The 6,621-nt window shown below is 39.0% G+C and overlaps 1 non-coding gene across 1 annotated transcript; it reads right to left on the bottom strand.

Annotated features, from left to right (window-relative positions):
- Window positions 1–1,071: 1,071 nt before the first annotated feature.
- On the bottom strand, window positions 1,072–1,380 carry LOC148188718 (Nuclear RNase P). The gene has a single exon (XR_015777581.1).
- Between the last annotated feature and the right edge of the window lie 5,241 nt (window positions 1,381–6,621).

Genomic DNA, 6,621 nt, shown 5'->3' with positions numbered 1-6,621 from the left:
GTGCATAACTTTATAAAATAAACAGGAACCAACCTGTCCTCACAACTAAAAATACAATTCAGTTCTGATTAATGTGAGCTGGCTGCATTTGGGACTAATTGGTGACTTATAACTTTACAAGAGTAATTGTGGAGTACACAGACACATGTAATCCAAAGTTTAGGTATCACTTGTTACACATGATTTTATTTAACATTCTGTCACTGATGTTAATACTGTTATGCATCAAGTTAAAATATTTAAAAGCATGATCGATTCATTTCCCAACATTTTTTTTCCCATCAGTTGTAATGTATCACAAATAACTTTGTGATACATTACTTTACTTTGGGTTGATCAAAGCACAGAGTAATGATGGATTAATAGAAAAAAACTCCCACTGTCTCTTTGTGTACAATGGTTGCTAATGTAAGAATCAGTTGTTGAGTATTGATTCATTTCTAGTCATGAGTAGGTAGTTTTTAATCAGAGAGGGAAAAGGGATAATAAATGTAGCCGAAGGTAATCATGACATAATGATTCAGTGCTCAGTCACAACTCAGTGTGGACCATTCACATAGGCAGGTGGAAACTTTTTATTTTTTGCTTTCTATTCAGTTTAGTTTCACTTAGTTTCCAGAATGGTTTATTATTATTATTGTTATTATGATGATGATTTCAGTTTAGCTTTAATTGATTAATAATATTTAGTTTTAGTGCAGCGTAATCTAAAACAGCTATATTGTACATATCTGTTGTGTTGTCATAAAAAAATGTCTCATATTTGTTTTGTATTTTTTCTGTCTACATTTATGCTCTTGAATGTGGCAGTAACATTCTTATTTTTACCCCTCTTTAAATATTTACTGTATGTCTCATGCATGCACCAAAAATAAAATACCTACTTGCTAATAAATCGTTTCCTGATTATGATTTATTTAAAAAATAGAATAAGTAAAGAAACATAAAAATGTTAGCAAGATGATAGCAAGACACTAAATAAAAGCCAGACTATAAGGTTTTTGATTTACGATGCTCAGATGCTTCGGCATTTTGGAGCGTAATTTACAAAATGTGAAAGAGTTTGAAAATGTGGGGGGAGAGTAGTCTGAATTGGGTTCTGGAGCTATGCTCCACCTCATACATCGCACTCATCCGCCAGCCGCGAGCGATTCCAAGCCAGTGAGCGTCACATCCACCGTGCGGCGCTCAGTAACTGCACCGCATGGCTTCTCCTGCTACAACAACTCACAGCGGCCCATATTTTCTGTTCACTCGCTCACCCGCATCAGGTGATACCCTGCAAGGGTAACCATTGGCTCTTGTCTCAGACCTTCCCCGAGGTGATTGGTGGAGTGACGAGCACTCAGCACGTGACCTCTACAATGAGCTTCCGCCCACAAATCAACACCGGGCGCACACGACTGATAAATAACGCCTTAAATGTGAATATCTTCTTTATTATGGTGCAATTACAACACTTAGTGTTTTGATAGGCTGCCCATATCTTAAAAAGTAAACATCGACATCGTCAAATTATTTGTTTTCCGCTTTCTTTTTGTAGGTATAGCTTGATGAACAGCGACATGGGTGCCTGTGGCATGCTGGGAAACAGAGCAGTTTTCATTGGTCTATTTCTTTTCGTTTTTGCATTTTAACCTACTATCTAATAATAATCAAACAACTCCATAAATCTAAATCAAATCCTCTATTTGATATATATCTGTTTTTACTTTTTTATCTTAAATTCTTCATTGACAAATATAACAAACTGAACATGCCAGGGGTACATGTATACAGAAAAAAATAAGGAAGAAAAAAATTAACATAAATAGCATGATAAAAAGTTATACAAAATCAAAATGTCGCCTTTGCAGTTCACGTTAAATTTTTCAAAAATATTGCTCGCCTTAACTGCCTTTTTGTTTTTAAGGCCTCCTATTGTGGTCTGGTCTGGAGTTCGCCCATCTTATCTTGTGGACGTGGAATCTTCCTGAAAGTAAAAGCAATTGAACAAACGAAAATATGTCTTTCTCCATTTAATGGATTTCAGCATACATATAAAAATGTCTATCTTCTTGAAAACATTCATAGAGCAGTAAAGAAGAAGTTTAAATGAAATAAAACTATTTAGAACTGTTTTCACAAGACCTTCCTCGGGAACCACAGAAGCTTTATTCTGTTATTTTTACACCTCTTTCAATTTGCTAATATTAAACAGTACTTTCACGGTAGTGGGAGGTACAGACACCACAGATTAGTCAGTGGTTTCATTCCCCCATATGCTCCCTGCTGTGACATCATTTGGCCAATAGATGGCAGACAAACACAATCCCACATGTGGTGCTCCAGCATGATTTAGATGCTTTGTGGATGGATCTTTTGATTTCATAATTTTTTTCACAGGTAGCTGTAAACTGAACAGTATAACTCACCTGAGCAGAAATGCCTAATAACACCACAGACATGTCATTAACTTAAAGCCCAGTGGGACAGGTGTAAAATGAACACCGCTAAATGTCACAGCTGGCGAGAAGAGATATTTGGTCCTCAGCCCACAGGTAAGGTATTTATTGTCCTTTCATATGAAGGAGTTCAGGCTAAATAGCCATTAAACAGCACCGTTTTATGAACACATGCACACTGACAGCCTTGTAGGCGGCAGTGAGCATCCTGCTTCCTCAGTCATGTAATAAGTGGCCAACGCAAGGTCCTCTTCACATAGAGATAACAGCAAAGAAAGAGTGCATCTACATCTTGTTTCACAGACAGAAGAAAATGTTTTTGAAATAAATGAAATTAAAAAGTGAAGCATCCTCAAGGACAGTAGTTAGTTGTCTGTTCTGTCTCTTTTAGGATTCTTCACCAGTTGCAATCACATTCATTTTTCTTGCCAATTACCTGGCAAAGAAAGTTGACAACTCTTGAAAGTGATTATAAATCTGACAGCGTTTTTTTTCAAACAGTTTGTTTCATCCAGGGCTATTACTCCCTAAAAACAAAGGCAGCCTGTTTCAAGTTGGGAGAGAAAGAGATATTTCTGGGGCCATTTTTCTTTTGACTGACATTGGTACACCTCAGGAGGAGGAGGAAATAGTGTGACCCAAATCATCACCGGTGTCCTTGAAGACACACTCTTATTAATAACCTCAGGAATCAGGAGACCACCTCTACTCCTCCTCTCCTCCTCTCCATTTTGATCTTCTGTGTCCTAACTTTTATTCCACCTCCTTTTTTGTCTGTGTGCACCTTCACTTTCACTCACACAGACCCGCAAGGCCCCCGAAGGGCCTCAAAATCAATCTGACAGAGCTTAAAATAATCAACCTAGTTGTGGAAGAGGGCTTACCAGTAAAATGTACAGTAGCTCACTTCCTCACTTCCTCGCCTTCCTCGCCTTCTTCTGAGTGTGAGGACTGCCAGCCATCTCAGGACTCATGTAGGTTTCCTTTACTTTCAGCACTGGCCTCAGCGGCATTTACTTAACTACATTTATTTATTTCATATATGTGTAGGAAGCCATGCTTTTCCCCTTATTTCTCTTCTCTGATCTTAGTGATTCTTTTAATTGGAATTTCTTCATTTTGTTAATGTTTTTTTGTCAAGGGGGAAACATATTTGTGTTTAGAACTAAATTACACTCTAAGTGCTTTTGTAAATTACCCTGTGCATACTGAATAATTTACAGGCACAAAAGGAAGTACGCATACCTCTCTGCCCTTTCACAACAGTCGTGAATAGGAACCAAATTGCATATAGCACATAATCCTAAAAACAAACTATATAATAAACTTTAACATACCCTGTAAATTATTATCATAGTCAAAAAGGGTGAAGAATGGATCAAACTAAGATGAATTTTATAGTTAAAGCTGTAAAGTCACACCCATCTTTCCCAAGCCTAACGTTAAATTTTACTATCAACACTGTCATCCCGTCATTCCTGGCTTGCTACCAAGCAGCTACCTCCTCGACTGCAAAAGAGCCATGTATAGCCGCAGCCAAATCCTGGTTGGAACCTACATGACATGACCCCCACGCCTACCACCAATACAAGACAAACACACCACAGTGATGGTCATTTGAACCATGCTACAGCACGGCATTGTTCTGACTACATATTAGGCCAAATGTACCGACAATCCACTCTAATTATTAACTTCATTTACATGTAGACGTGATCAATCTTAGAAGTAACAAACTTTAACCCTAACCTTTACAGCCTTTCTTTTAACCCAATAACTGACTTATACTCACATTACGCATGAAAATAGATTTGGCTGTTTCAAATGTTGGTACAGTGATTGGGTCATGTAGCTGGTGGGCAGGTCATGTAGCCACAGGTATAACTGCCTACATGCCAAAAAATGAAGCCAACGCAGAAGTGCCGAAGTTCATTCAATGGCCACTTGAGGCTCACTCCAAACATGAGTCAGTCCCGATAGACCCCCATGTTAAAATGCCCAAATATAGCAGGAATAAACATGTTTACAGCCTGTTACGTCATAGTATCTAGAGCTAATGTCCTCCTTTATGACAGCTTTATGAAAGGGGAATTCTTATACAACGCACCCATTTACATTTAGTGAGTGCCTTAAAGAGACACATAATTAAGGGCAGGCCCCTCTGAGTGACAGGTTGGCTGTGAAGGGTCTTCACAGTCTATGAGTCAAACCCACATCTTACACTTCCACAGGTCCAGCCTCTTGTTCAAATTTGACTTCTAGCTCCAAAGGTCCAAGATGATGGTGACGATGGCAGAAAAGTCGAACTCAAGGCTTCATACGGTAGTCAACAAATCAGCGGATGACATTGCTGCAGCTACATTCATTATTTTATACAGTCTATGCCAGTTACCCAGTTATGCTCATGTACCCTGTAACTATTAAATGGGTACTCAGTAATTTAACAAAGACTTTCAGGGTAATTTTCCTCTAAAACTGTTGTTATTCCCTTATTCATTAACCTTCTGTCTCCTTCTCTTTTACTTACAGAGGTGTCCGGTAAGTATTTTCTTGATAGTCTTTGTACACTAAACAATCGCACAGTAATTTGTGTGCTAAGTGTCATGGCACATATATTGTAAACATGTAAGTGAGCACAGGATGATTCACCATGACTCACATACATGTGTGTGGAAAATTGCCTTATGGAGAAGGGAAGGAATTAAAGGTTATCGGTGCTGCGTAATTGGTGACCCTTGTCTCAGTAAGCCATGATCCCCAGACAGCTGAAGAAATATCATCGATCACACATGGTAAGAATAGCATCTGGAGGCTGGCCTATGGCAAATTCTGAAAATGTCTCAGTCTCACTAATTTGGGTAATTAACAGCAGCGCTCACAACAATTCATGCAGCCGAAACTTCAAACAATCGCTGTCCCCGTCTGTTACAACCGTTAACTAATGAGTCCTCCTGCCATTTAAGCTGCCAGAGAGAAAAATTGTCTGTAGAGTGACCCAGGTCTGATCCAAAAGACACATTTAATGAAAAACAATCCACTGAAGTCATAGTTCCTTCCTCTGTTTTCTTTTTTCCTTTTCATGCGAATTATGACTGATGTTTAATTTTCTTTAGACTGCTATTGATTTTTAAAGGTATGCAAATGTTTCCACTGTTGAAGTCAAGGAGGCATTGCACACTCTACATCTCAACTCAAATATAGCTGCACCAATTAAGGCCAACTCTCCTATGCTACATTAAGCACGTTGGAGAAATCTTTCTATATTACTGTATTATTTATCTCTCAGTGTTGGACTGTGCTGACACGAACCTTGTCAGTGGGTGAAATCAGCTGGAACTTCGATGAGGCACAGCATGCTTAATTTGATTTTTGAGGAATGTGGACAAGATTGTAGAGATAAGAGGAACTCGTTTGACTCACATTTGTTTTTTTCTAATAGTGATTTTTTTTAAATGGATCAGAGGGTTTAGCTTGGCCCTAATTGTGGGGATAAATAATCAGCAAGTTAAGCTTTATCTTTTTTCTGTTTCTTTCTTGCTTTTTCTCTCTTCCTTCCTTCACTGTCAGAGGAGGAGTGAAGTAATTACAACCTGCCTCTGACCCACACTGGCCTGCAGCCCAATGAGGAGGACCATAAAAAGAGAAGAAGTAGAAGGGAAATAAAGATGTATTATAAGAAAAAGAGATGACCAAAATGGGAGAAGAAAGAGATAGAAAAGTGGAAAAAAAAACAGAGAGGAGAGTGACTGAGTGATGGATGCCGATGAGTGCCGATGAGTGACAGAGGGAGGTAGAAGAGGGCAGGCGAGATGAAAGAGGAGGGGGCAAGCAGGATGGTAGAGAGAGAAAGGGAGGGTAAGCTTCCGACAAAAGGAAGTGGGAGACAATCCAGTAAAACACATGGTGAGCGGGTGCACGTGTGTGTGTGTGTGTGTGTGTGTGTGTGTGTGTGTGTGTGTTTGTGTGTGTGTGCATTCCCGTATATGTTGGAGCAACAACGTGGTAAAGGAGTGCAAGCAGTCGATGGTCACAGCCCTAATAGCATTATATTACTTGATGCCAAATTTGAAATATACGCTGGAAGGCTAAATTGCAGCCTGTTAGGGATTTCATTCTAAATTAAGCCTCTAAGGAGAAAATTTGCATGTAAATCCATGCACCAAACAATTACTGTATG

This window comes from Plectropomus leopardus, chromosome 9, assembly GCF_026936395.1.
Source record: "Plectropomus leopardus strain MGB_pleo_1.0 chromosome 9, ASM2693639v1, whole genome shotgun sequence".
Classification (NCBI taxonomy): Eukaryota; Metazoa; Chordata; class Actinopteri; order Perciformes; family Serranidae; genus Plectropomus; species Plectropomus leopardus.
This window is presented reverse-complemented; position numbering and strand designations above follow the sequence as displayed.